General features: G+C 43.9%; 1 long non-coding RNA gene across 1 annotated transcript in view; it reads right to left on the bottom strand.

Moving 5' to 3' along the window:
- Positions 1–1171: 1171 nt before the first annotated feature.
- Positions 1172–12651, bottom strand: part of LOC309540789 — a 29902-nt gene continuing 18422 nt past the window's right edge. Inside the window, exon 3 of the long non-coding RNA XR_014223495.1 lies at positions 1172–2268. This is a non-coding gene — a long non-coding RNA (uncharacterized lncRNA). The remainder of the gene's footprint in view (positions 2269–12651) is intronic.

The raw sequence follows: 12651 nt of genomic DNA on the forward strand, positions 1-12651 counted from the left end.
AGTACACACTGACCAAAACTCCCATGTTATTGTTGTTACATTTATATCCTGCCTTTCCTTCAAAAACTCAAGGCTGCATACGTGGTTTTCCTCTTTTCCATCTATCAACTGTAAGGTAATTTAGGTGGAGAGACAGTGACTGGCCCAAGTTCACCAGGCGAATTTCATGAATGAATGAAGATCTGAACCCTAGTCTCCCAGGTCATTATCTCTCATTTAGGCTTGCAGATTATCTCCTAATACATTTTTGTAATTTTCTCTCAAGATCAAATCAATACTATTTTGATCCATTGTCGTGGGGCCCCTAAAAGTCGTGGGGCGCATAGGCTACTCTGCCTATTTGGTAATCCAGCGCTGTTTGGCTTGCATATGGCAGCTGATGCTAGATCTGCGCTGTTTCTCTCTTTCCATAAAAACTATTTATTTTTAAACTGCATTAACATACCTCCTTTTGTCCAATGAGCTCAAAGTCCATGCTTTCCCGCATGGAAAAAAAATCATTCATGCCATACTGAAGTAATGTCATCGTACAGCATTTTTTCATTCTTATGTATAAACAGATATCTCAAAACCATGTAAAGGACAAACAGACTTCATTTTCAGCAGTTCACAGAAGTGTCATCGACTAAAACTTCAAAACTCCAGAAAAATGTTGTTAGTTAAAAAAAATGATTTAAAATTTGCCAAACTAACAAAAAGTATAGGTTTTGGCAATCCAGTGATTCTAAAAGTTACTTTCTAAATTCAGATGTATTACTCATGCTGCAGTGTAGTTCTCTCTCACCCCACAAATATTTCTGTATTTTAATATCCTATTATTACCTCAGGTTGCACTTACCTTTGCTGTGTTCCAGACCAGCATTCACTCATGTGCTATGGGGGAAAATATTTCCCTACGTGTGTGTCAATCAGTATTTTACATTGTTCAGTGTGTTTTGGGCTTCCGGATCAGTTGACGGAAGGTAAATTAACTTATTCCATTTCATTCTGCAGGCTTTAGGGAGATCTGAGCTGGATTGTTTACTAAGGTCATGGAAGAGGCTGACCCACAATTTGTGAGCCATCAGCTCCATTATCCTGAGACAGACAAAAAAATCCTCATTACAATGAGTAGAAAGCATAGTGTATTTCTTCCATTTAAACTGTAAACACAGAAAAACCGGGTGTGACAGATTGACTTAAAAAGAGGTCATATTGGTGGACAATTTGAGGACAGGGAAGAAATAACTGTCTGTTTTGTCAAGACACACTTGTGGCTCCAAATCCAAATGAGCGCTGTAGGAAAATAGAGCTTGTTAAATGTCCACAGGGATAATATAGAAGCGGCAGAAATTGAGTGGCTGGCGCCCATTATCGGAAAACATGTCTTACACTCATTTTCTTCATCCCTTGAGATAGAATATGGAGAGAGAAAGAAGGGGAAAAAAAACTTTGACTATTTCTTTCTCTCTCTCCTGGCGCAAAGCCATTCAGAAACTCCTGCAGCATAGAAGCATTACAGAGATAGTGTTACCCTGGAAATAAAAATTATTATTAATTTATTCAACTTTTGGCCACTGTTAACCAAATTAGACAAAAACCACCACACCGCCCTCCCTCACTTTCTTTTGCTAAGTAGATATTCTCTCTGGGATTAGCACAAGGCCACCACATTCAAAACTTAGGTCATTTACATATAATTCTGCAAACTTGCAGTGGCCCATGACAGTCTTTGTGGCTCAAATGTTGTTCTTGATCTCAACACCCCCTGCCCCAATTTTCATTTCACAGAGGAGGATAAACCCTGCTTTCGATTTACAATGGCTTTGGGATAAAAGTCTTGTCCCCTTGTTTCACACACACACACACACACACACACACACACACACACACCCCTCAGATATTTCCCTGACTCTCTGAACCTCCTGTCTCCATCTCTAGCCCTGAAATGCCTCCGCTCATTTCTGCCTTCTGCGATAAAGACTGAGAATTACTTTGGAAGTCGTTTCAATTTCCTTCCATTAAGGACAATAATGTTAGTCTTGGCCAGAGAAGTATCTGGAGGCAGAGTTAAGAGTTCAGTGTGTCTCCCTCCCATCTTGTCTTCCCACAATGTGTCGATTCATGCCGCCTCCCCTTCTCATGCACTCTCCTTTTAAGTAAGTTGTATAGTGCTGGTTTCCAGGAGCCCTCAACAAAACACAGAGAAAACTTCCCAGTGGTTTGGGCTGGAGGTGATCCATTGTTGCGTCTCTGAAAGGGGCAATCTCTTGTTCCTTGGGCTTCATCCTTGATTGGGCAAGAATAAAAATAATCATCCCCATGAAATCAAAGGTTCTCTCTGCCCATGGGAGTAAGGAACAAAGCTGCTTGCTAGGACCAGGCCTCAGTCTCCTTGAATTTGCCTTAACTGCTGGAGGAGCCTTACAGTCAGCATGGGTCTACCCAGTGACCGGCAGCCTTCTTAATACAGAGGTCACTTGTGCTTTCAAGCGTTATTGAACAAACAAACCCCTCATGGCTAGAGACTCTTCAGCCTGGACTGCCCCAGGACCATGCAACAGGGTGAAGTGAGAGACAGAGACCAGTCAAGAACCAATGGGAAGGTGGCAGGCAGGATTCAAAGATAATAATAATAATAATAATAATAATAATAATAATAATAATAATAATAATAATAATAATAATAATAAAAATAATGCTGCAATATAGACACAGGGCTTTGCACACTCTCCCCATACTCCCAAATGTCTTCTTTCAGCAGTCAAAAACATGTGCTGTCCAATACCAGCTGCAAGTCACGAAATGGCATCAAGCAGGTCCCTAGCTGCACAGAACCCCAGAGAGCTAGGTACGCCTTCACTTGATATAACACAATAGCATTCTCATCACTCATGGCAGAGGTGGTTTTAGGGTAGTACAACTGGTGTGGCCACACTGTGCACCGGCACTGGGGGTGGGGTGGGGGGACGGCGCTGCAACAGTGATGTAGGAAAGGGCACAAGAGGCAGGGAGGGAGCTGGATTTTAGTGTCGCCCAAGGCGCCACAGAAATTTGAGGTCCCCAAATCTGCCACTGAACACAGCTTGCTTGTTCTTTCATAGCAGGAAAGAATGATTTATTATAATTCACACAAGCACTTGCACAGCTGTGCACAGGACTGCGTTGCGGTTGACTCCTGCATATAGACAACTAAGGCACACCCCTCCAAATACATGTACCCTCTTCAAAATGATAGGCAGTTTTCACAGAAAGGCTGAAAAGCTGTTCTGTGGGTTTGGGGTTGTTTTTTTTTAAAAAAAAAACAAAACCCAACCAGGTAGCTGTGTTAGTCTTCTGTAGGGGCAAAAACAGCAAAGATGAAGAAAAAACCCCCACCTTATTATAGTAGATGTTTTTGCAGGCATGAGTCCATTTCAAAAGCTTATGCCAGAAGAATTTTTTAGTCTTAAAAATGCCACAAGGCTCATTTTTCCTGCTGCCTGCAACAGACTAACAACACAGTCCTCCTAAGAATGTCTACTTAACAATGTTACGTCTTATTTAGTGCAGTGTGTCTAACTCCCAGGTAAATGGGCTAGGATTGCAGCCTAACACAGCGAACCCTCTGGAAATGTTTTTTTTTTTAATGAGCTTCTCACCCTTCTAGTATTCTCATAGTATTTTCATAGTATTCTATGAAAATACTTCCCATATATTTTGGAAAGGGTAAATTTATTAGGAGAGTATTTGATCCACATGTCAGACAGGTTCTCATGTTAGCTTTCATGATGAAACAATACTCTTTTGTTGCTTTTAGTGGGGTGTGGGTTTTTGGTTTGCTTTGGGGGAGAAACTTTTATGAGATTGTGGTAACACTGCTTATCTGTTGCTGCTTGTTGATGCACACCTGTCAAAGTTCACTTCTGTGCAGCAATATAATACCTATGCCGTTGTGCACAAGTTCATCTTAGGTTTTTGTTTCTGGGTGGGTGTTTTTTCCTTTTTATTTTTAAAGGATCCATGGCCCTTGAGCCAAGACAATGCAGAAGTGAAAAGATGCAGCAGAGTCCCTGTGGTAGGCTCAACTTAAAGAGTCCTGCAGGGTTAAAGGGGAGAATGTTCAGATTCATCCAAGACCTGAGAAACTTGACATATGTAACCCTTACATGCATTGCGTATAGAAGCCAGAAAATAAAGGTGCCCCCCTAATGAGGTTTTTTTGCGGTTGGGTGAGCGGAAGGGGCTGCTTCAGAAGACTAATAACTGAAAAACCTTTCCAGAGCTTTTGTCTGGAGCAATGGCAGGCACTTTCCATCCCTTTTGAGGAAGGGGTGGAAGGGAGGGAAAAGGCAGCCTTTGGGGAGCCTCCAGGAGAGATGTGGGTTTTAAGGGCGACCCAGGTCATACAGAACTAATCAAGCGAAAACAATAATAAAATTAGCCTGACAGTCAGCAAGTATCTGAGAGGACTTTATCAGAAAAAAAGAAAGAAAATAGAAAAAAAAGAAATGGGGAAAGAAAGAAAGAAAAAACCTCACTTGGAGCAAATCCGCAAAGGTGTCATTGTGCAAATGGGGAGGGCGGGAGGATTAAATTATTTATTCATTGTTAATTTATTTATTTATGTATGTGTAAACGACTTAGCTGCTGCAGGTGCTCAGAGGCGTTTATGAAAAGGCCCAGTTTGAGAGCCAAGGAGAGAATATTGGTCCATTTAACTCATTATTTCCTTTAAGGCGATCAAAACATTGACTTTTATATAGAAGATAGAGGCTGGGTTGGGGTGGGTGGGGACACATGTGTGCCGGGACTCCTGCAGGGTCTAAGCAACCTTAAGAAGGAAAGCATTTATCTCGCATTCAGGAACTGCAGGGTAGGGAGGCGGGAAAGAGAGAGGAGGCTCAGTGGTGGAGTTTAATGTCCTGCAAATTAGCAAATGAATGCTTATGTCAATAAGCAAAAGAAAAAAGAAAAAAAGGGGGGTGGGGAGAACCCCTAGTTTGTTTAAACAGATTATTAAAAGAAAGCGTCTTGGCAATATGCAGAAAATGTGTTGTTGCTGCTGCTTTTCTTCCTATTCTTTAGTAAAGAACAGCTACAGTTTTTACTTAAGATGCTTGTCCTCATGTGATCTTGAACATAGATGACATATTTCCAGGGCTGAAACCTAAGAAGCACCCACTGGCTGTTCTTGGGAACATGCTTGCTATTTAAGAGGCTGAATCCAACAAGTTAACAACAGGGCCCATCCTGTACCCACCTAAAGGTGCAAGAGGACCAGAAGCCTAAAACAGCCCTGCCATTAGCGTTCCATCGCATTTCCAGAAGAATCTGGATATGTGGGTGCAGAGTGCAGCTATTTTGTTTTCCTCCTATGTTTATGGTATTTCAAAGTGTCATCTCATGTTTCTGTGACCCAGCAGAGCATGCCGCAGTGGGGATGCTGTGTAGGACATGACCCGAGGAGGGAGAGGAACAAGGCATCTCAGCATGGAAGGGGTGAGGAGGCACAAGGCAAGAAGTCAAGTCTCTCAGAAAAAGCATCATCGCATCAAGTTAATGCCTGGTGAGGAGGGGATCCTGCTGCTTTTGTGTACTTCTCTAAAGAAAGACAGGAAGCCCAGAGAATTATGTGCCACAAGAGACTCTTAATTAAGCAGCAGAACAGGATATTGCTGAATAAGGAGGTGCTAATTAGATATGGCTCACCAAAGCAAAGCTGGGAAGCAGGGCTGTTGTGTTCTGTAGCAGCAGGGCAAGGAAAACTGCTATTGTACCTCAGGGACTAATTGGCTTACTGTGGCACAAGCTTTCCTAGACAACTGCCTGCTTCAACAGTTAAAAGGAACGGCAGATGTAAGCAACCTAAGGGCCGTGGGTTGATTTCAGGTGGTTTTTGCAGCCCCCTTGTAAAATGGCCACCCCTACCACTTTCTCTGAGGTAATAGTGGTGTGTTATCATACGGGATGCGGGTGGCGCTGTGGTCTAAACCACAGAAAGCACTGTTTAAAAGCACGTCAAAGTGCAAGTAGATAAACAAGTACTGCTCCGTCAGGAAGGTAAACGGCGTTTCTGTGCGCTGCTCTGGTTCGCCAAAAGCAGCTTGCCATGCTGGCCACATGACCCAGAAGCTGTCTGTGGACAAACGTGGGCTCCCTCGGCCTATAAAGCAGATGAGAACGCAACCCCAGAGTCATCCGCGACTGGACCTAACAGTCAGGGATACCTTTACCTATCATATGGCAGCGGGGAGAGAATGAAGCAATACAGAGAAAAGCCTTTGCAGGCCCTGGGACCCACATTGCCAACCACTGAAGAAAGGGACTAAAAAGGTAAAGTGTACGGAATGTGGTTAATGTTGACAGTTACTGGTATAACACAAGGAGTTATATGCTGGCGGTAGCTTGCCCTCACCTACCCAGGGCCAAACCAACAAGACTGGGAGGCTGCCTCCTCATGATGCGGTTACACTCCCTCTGAAGGACGTAGCTTGTGGGTACTCCTGGACAGGGCTGCCAACTTGAATAAAATATGGGGAGGGGGAACAGGTAAGCCCCGCTGTGCATAATTGATCACATGATGCGACACATGCACTCCATTTGAATGGCAATGCCCATTAATGTTTTTGGGGGCAGGCCCCTCAAATACTTTATGGGCGGGGGCAAAGGGTCCTCAGCCCCTAGGAGTTGGCTCCTATGCTCCTGAGTCCTCTGCTGTCGCTTGAGGCTCAGATGGCCTCAGTGGCATGGATGGCCCAGCTCTATCTACAGATAGGGATAGGGACAAATAGCCCAATTTCTGTAGTTTATTATCCAGTAAGCTCTAGGCTGGATTACTGCAACACGTTAAATGCCTCTGAAGATAGTTTAGCTGGCCAGAGTTTGAATCCCCAGGTTGCTCACTGGGCCAAAACTGTTTGAGCATATTACACCGATCCTGGCCTGACTGCACTGGCTGCTAATCAGCTTCTGGGCCCAATTCAAAGCGCTAGCGTTGACCTATAAAGCCTTAAATGGCTCAGGACCTCAAGGACGGCCTCTCCCCATATAAACCACCCCATACTCTGTGTTCATCACCTTCTTCATGTGCCTCTTCCTTGTGAGGTCTGGAGGGTGGCAACACGAGAACAGGCTTGCTCTGTAGTGGCTCCCCATTTGCGGAATGCTCTCCCCAGGGAGGTTTGGCTGGCGCCTTCATTATATATATATTTTAGGTGCCAGGTGGAGACGTTCCTCTTCAACCAGGCCCTTGGCTGATTAATATTCTACAGCCTTTAAAATGTGTTTGTTGGCAGGGGGAGGGTTTATTGTTTTGCTGCTTTGTTTTAATTATTTGCTTGTTTTTGTCCTGTATTTTATTTACCGGTATGTGAAATGCCCCAAGATCTTAAGATGAAGGGCAGTATATCAAACAAACAAACAAACAAACAAACAAACAAACAAACAAGGCTAGTTCCACATACAGAGCATTGCGGAAATCCCAGCCTTGAGGTTACCAGCATGTGTTCAAGCTATCCCAGTCCAGAAACAGCATGCAATCACAAAATATACCGTAATTTTCGCTCTATAACACGCAGATTTTTTCTCCTAAAAAGTAAGGGGAAATGTCTGTGCGTGTTACTGAGCGAATGTGTGGTCCCTAGAGCTGACTCGCCAGAGCAGGGGCAAAAATAGGCAAAAATAAGATCGGGCGGGCGGGCGAGCGGAGGGAAGGCGGAAGCTGCTGCTTTCCTGCATTCTGCCTCAGGGTCTTACTGCCCACCCGCTTCTGTTGCTGTGTTTGCTCAAACTCAACAAAGAGCAGGGAATCCCCTGCCCTCCTGGCAAGCAGAGGGTTAAGGAAAGGATCGAGTCCTTCCTTCTAATTCTTTCCTAGTCACACTGCGTGCAGGCTCCAGCCCACCACCTCCTCCTCTCCGTGCTCTAGGGACTCGCAGGCAGCCGAAAAACATGCAGGTGGGAGAGAGAGAGAGAGGGCTGGCTTGGGGGGGGATTTTGCCTTCCTTTCCTCCCCCCCCGTTAAACCCCTCCCCTGCATTCTTAGCCAGCTGCTTCTCCGCACACCCCTCTTGTGCTCCTTGTCCCTTCTGTGTTTTTCCTTCCCTCCCCACTTAAAACGTGGTGACAAAGCACGGATCCACATGGATCCTCAGGATTTTTGCATTGGGTCACCCCAAATTCACCATCAGATCACATTACATGTCCATGGCTACAGTCTGTACCAAAAAAATCACGCACCCACTGTTGCCTGGGGCCACAATGGTGCAAAAGCGTGGTTACAAAGCATGGATCCTCAGGATTTTTGCATTGGGTCACCCCAAATTCACCATCAGATCACATTACATGTCCATGGCTACAGTCTGCACCAAAAAAATCACGCACCCACTGTTGCCTGGGGCCACAATGGTGCAAAAACATGGTTACAGAGCATGGATCCTCAGGATCTTTGCATTGGGTCACCCCAAATTCACCATCAAATCACATAGCATGTCCATGGCTACATCTTGCACCAAAAAAATCACGCACCCACTGTTGCCCAGGGTCGCAGTGGTGCAAAAACGTGGTTACAAAGCATGGATCCACATGGATCCTCAGGATTTTTGCATTGGGCTACTCCAAACTCACTGTCAGATCACATGTCTGTGGCCACAGCATGAACCACAAAAATCATACATCCACTGTTTCATTTAGAATTTTTTCCCCTTGTTTTCCTCCTCTAAAAACTACGTGCGTGTTATGGTCTGATGCGTGTTATAGAGCGAAAAATACGGTACTATTGAGCTATAGCTTATTATATGGACCCCCTTCCTCATGCTTTGGCATGGAAGTTCCAGTAAGTCGGCCACCTTCTGGTATTATTTTGGTATTGCAGGTGAGTGCTAGGGCTATGGCGTCCCTTTTCTCAAAAACCTGACCAAAATATCCACACATTTACAATGATTCCTATTTAGGAACAACGATCCAATTTTTCTGGTACCTGTTCTTGGCAAAACACTGTCTCAATTTTTCTCAGGGAGGCAGAATTTGTGCAGGCCTCTTACCGCACTGCAGCTGCCAATCTTCGGTGTTCAGCCCTCCTTCCTCAGGTCTCTCAAAGGCACGTTACCAATTGCAGGGCAAATGCACCTCGACTGTACTGTATATACATAGGAACGCATGCACCTAAGCACTAAGACATCACAGGCTGCCATTCCAACATAGCTGTTTCATTTTAACTATTAAATATAATCCAGTGGTACCTCTGGTTATGAACTCATTCTGGAGGTCCGTTCTTAACCTGAAACCGTTCTTAACCTGAGGTACCACCTTAGCTAATGGGGCCTCCTGCTGCCGCCAGTGCGCAATTTCTGTTCTCATCCTCAGGTAAAGTTCTTAACCCGAGGTACTACTTCCAGGTTAGTGGAGTCTGTAACCTGAGGTGTTTTTTTAACCCAAGGTATCACTGTATACGCGGGACGCGGGTGGGGCTGTGGGTAAAACCTCAGCGCCTAGGACTTGCCGATCGTATGGTCGGCGGTTCGAATCCCCGCGGTGGGGTGAGCTCCCGTCGTTCAGTCCCAGCTCCTGCCCACCTAGCAGTTCGAAAGCACCCTTAAGTGCAAGTAGATAAATAAGTACCGCTGTATAGCGGGAAGGTAAACGGTGTTTCCGTGTGCTGCGCTGGTGCTGGCTCACCAGAGCAGCTTCGTCACACTGGCCACGTGACCCGGAAGTGTCTCTGGACAGCGCTGATAAGCGAGATGGGCGCGCAACCCCAGAGTCGGACACGACTGGCCCGAACGGGCAGGGGTACCTTTACCTTTACCACTGTATAGGAAGCAGAAGGGTATGTTGTGGCTGGCCACTGCAGTAAAAAAGAATGCAAGGAGACAGCCGATGCATCTCCTTCCACTGGGCCAGCTGCTCCTCTTACCTAATGGGAGGGCTGGCCCTTTCCCCGCCACCCTCAAACCCTGACAAGTTTAACTTTTCACATATTCAGGTGGAGGCTTGTTTTGTGGCTTACTGACAGCCTATGAGCTTCCACAGCTAAGCGATGCTGAACCACGGTGTGGCCTGGGCCTGGTTGCCTTGACAGAAGCAGAAGCGCAGCTGCTTCCGTGCTTTGCTATGTCACATGCTATAAGTGGACAGTGGCACTCAGGCTAGGCAAAGTTTCTATTAATTTAAAAATTTCAGCAGACAAATAAAGTGAAAGAAATGGGAGGGCGGGGGGAGAAAATGGTGATGGAAACTGAACACAATATATAGGTATATAAGTAATGCTATTATTCCAGCAAGCATACAATTATTAACGAGTCATAATTTTTATAAATACATTCCAAGGATCGTTATATCCATGTGTCTAAAAACAACCTGTTCACATGTTGCAAGAGTTGTCATATCTTCTATTCATTGATCAAAGAGGGGGGGTGTAGTGTTCTCTTTCTAGTGAGTCAATATCAATCTTTTGGCAGAAGTAAGGGCACGAAAAGTCTTATCTACAATGACTGGCTGTTAAGATCCACATAATTGGTATGTGGTTTAGGATAATATTATCATTTGACGATTTTAATTCCCCTCCCCCAAAAGTAGTATTTATACATCCTAATGCTTTTATCCAAAAATGTGTGTTGGACATTGCATAAACGTATGTTTCAAAGAAGCAAAATGTGAGCAAAGAGTATGACCTCATTGACCAGGGGCTGCTAACATGGGACTGACAGGCTCCCTGGACAGCTTGCAATATGGATTCCTTTTGATGGCTTATGCTCAGACATACACTAGCAGGAATCAAAATATTTGCTAATGTTAAGGTCAAATGATTTGGCATGAGAGAAGGCCAGCTCCCAACTGCAGCACTTTTAATAGACCTACTATATTTGGAGACTGGTTGGGCAGGCTGAAATTTCTGTAGCTCAGATTACTCTGTAAGAAGCCGACGGTAAGAAATATATTCCATATTGTCTGAAGGTCCTTCATACTTACACTTTGGGAGAACTCAAAAGAATCAATCTGAGAAAATGTATGCTAAAAGAGCTAGATTCCCCTGTTTATTTGGGATGGAAATATCAAAAGGTGCCATCCTTTGCACATTTCCTTGGGTGTAAGCCCCACAGGACTCACTGTGATATATGTATGAGTCAATTAGGCCACCCAAATGAATAAAATAATTTCCTAGCAATGTAGTATAACCACTTCAAAACTGAGGGGATGAGAATCATGATTTGTGTCTAAACGAGATTTTGCTAAACTGAATTCATTACCCCGCTTATTGTTTTGGGTTTTTTTGGTCGCTCAGAAAACATGGCCATCGTTACAAAAATTTGCATAGATTCATTTTGCAATGCACATTAATTTGGCATCTTGTACCCTTTTTGAAAAGCCAAGTGTAGGACACTGATCGATAACGCACACCTACAAAACACATCACACCCTCGCGCAATATGGATTCAACTTTCCTGTATATGAACATAATAACATGAGGCGAGCCTGCTGGACCAAGCCAATGGTCTAGCATCATGTTCTCACGTGAGCCCGCCAAATGCCTGTGTGAAGCACACAAGCAGGACTCTTCCCTCCAATGGTTCCAGCAAGTGTATTCTGTAAGCAGGCTGCCTTGATAGACTTGAAACTGCCGACTTAAGAATTCCACAGAATTGTATGCCCGAGAGGGTTAAAGAAGAAGCGCTGCGCCCTCTGCAGGCCTAGACAAAGAACTGGTTTCTTTTCATCAATATTTTATCATGCTTATAAAAGAACTTGGCTTTAAAGGTGCTATTTTAGTTTCCTTTGTTAAAAATATGCCTCTTTTCCTCAAAGCTCCCATTATTTGTTTGTTTATTCTGGTTTTTTAAAAAAAAATATTATGAATACAACAGAAAAAGCAATTTAAATTTAAATTTAAAATATTAATAAGAACAATAATTTTAAAACAGCAGCAACAACAATAAACCATCACCAGCTGACATTAAAAATGAGAATATTCCATCAATCCTGATTTCAGTGTATAAAGTAATGTGCACTATCCAAATATCTGAACAGGTATTTCAACAAAATTGAGATTAAAAACCAGGTGTTCATACGTAAAAATGCCCCTTATATATTAAAATATTTCTGGCTAGGCAGAGCTCTAGCTATGTGTTTAAACTGTCCTTTTGTTTCCCACACACACCCCTCTGCAAGCACACTGAGTTGAAGTTGATAAATTGTCAGAGTTAAATGTATAAATTAAAGATTCAGGTATGCACATGGAGTATCTATTGTTTTGAGTTGTTAGACAGCCAATGTATAGGTTTTTAATTTCCCATGAAAACGTGTGCATTGAAAGGGAGGCTCAAATTCTAGCCTGCCCCTCATAAATATATATTTGAATTGTGGAGGGAATGGACAAGGAAAAAAACAGCACTTCTCATTTATTAGCAGGGAAAGGACTGGACAGATAGCATGGCTCGCTTTTCTGTTCAGGCCTGACTTTCTAACCTAGGTCTACAGCTGCTGTGACCGGGGTCAAGTGATATGTCACTCTGTCAGATCACACAGAGAGGCAGTGGCTCTTCCCGGATTAGAACTCAGCCACATGGCCCCTCTGAAAAGATTTCTAAGAAGTGCCAGAGCTGACTGTCCACTGCTTAAACCTTATGCTAAAAGGTTTTAGACATCTCAGTCAAAAGGTATTGTAAATATGGGGACAAAGCGTGTAAATTCTTA

The sequence above is a fragment of the Podarcis vaucheri genome (assembly GCF_965113315.1).
Source record: "Podarcis vaucheri genome assembly, chromosome: 9".
Taxonomy (NCBI): domain Eukaryota; kingdom Metazoa; phylum Chordata; class Lepidosauria; order Squamata; family Lacertidae; genus Podarcis; species Podarcis vaucheri.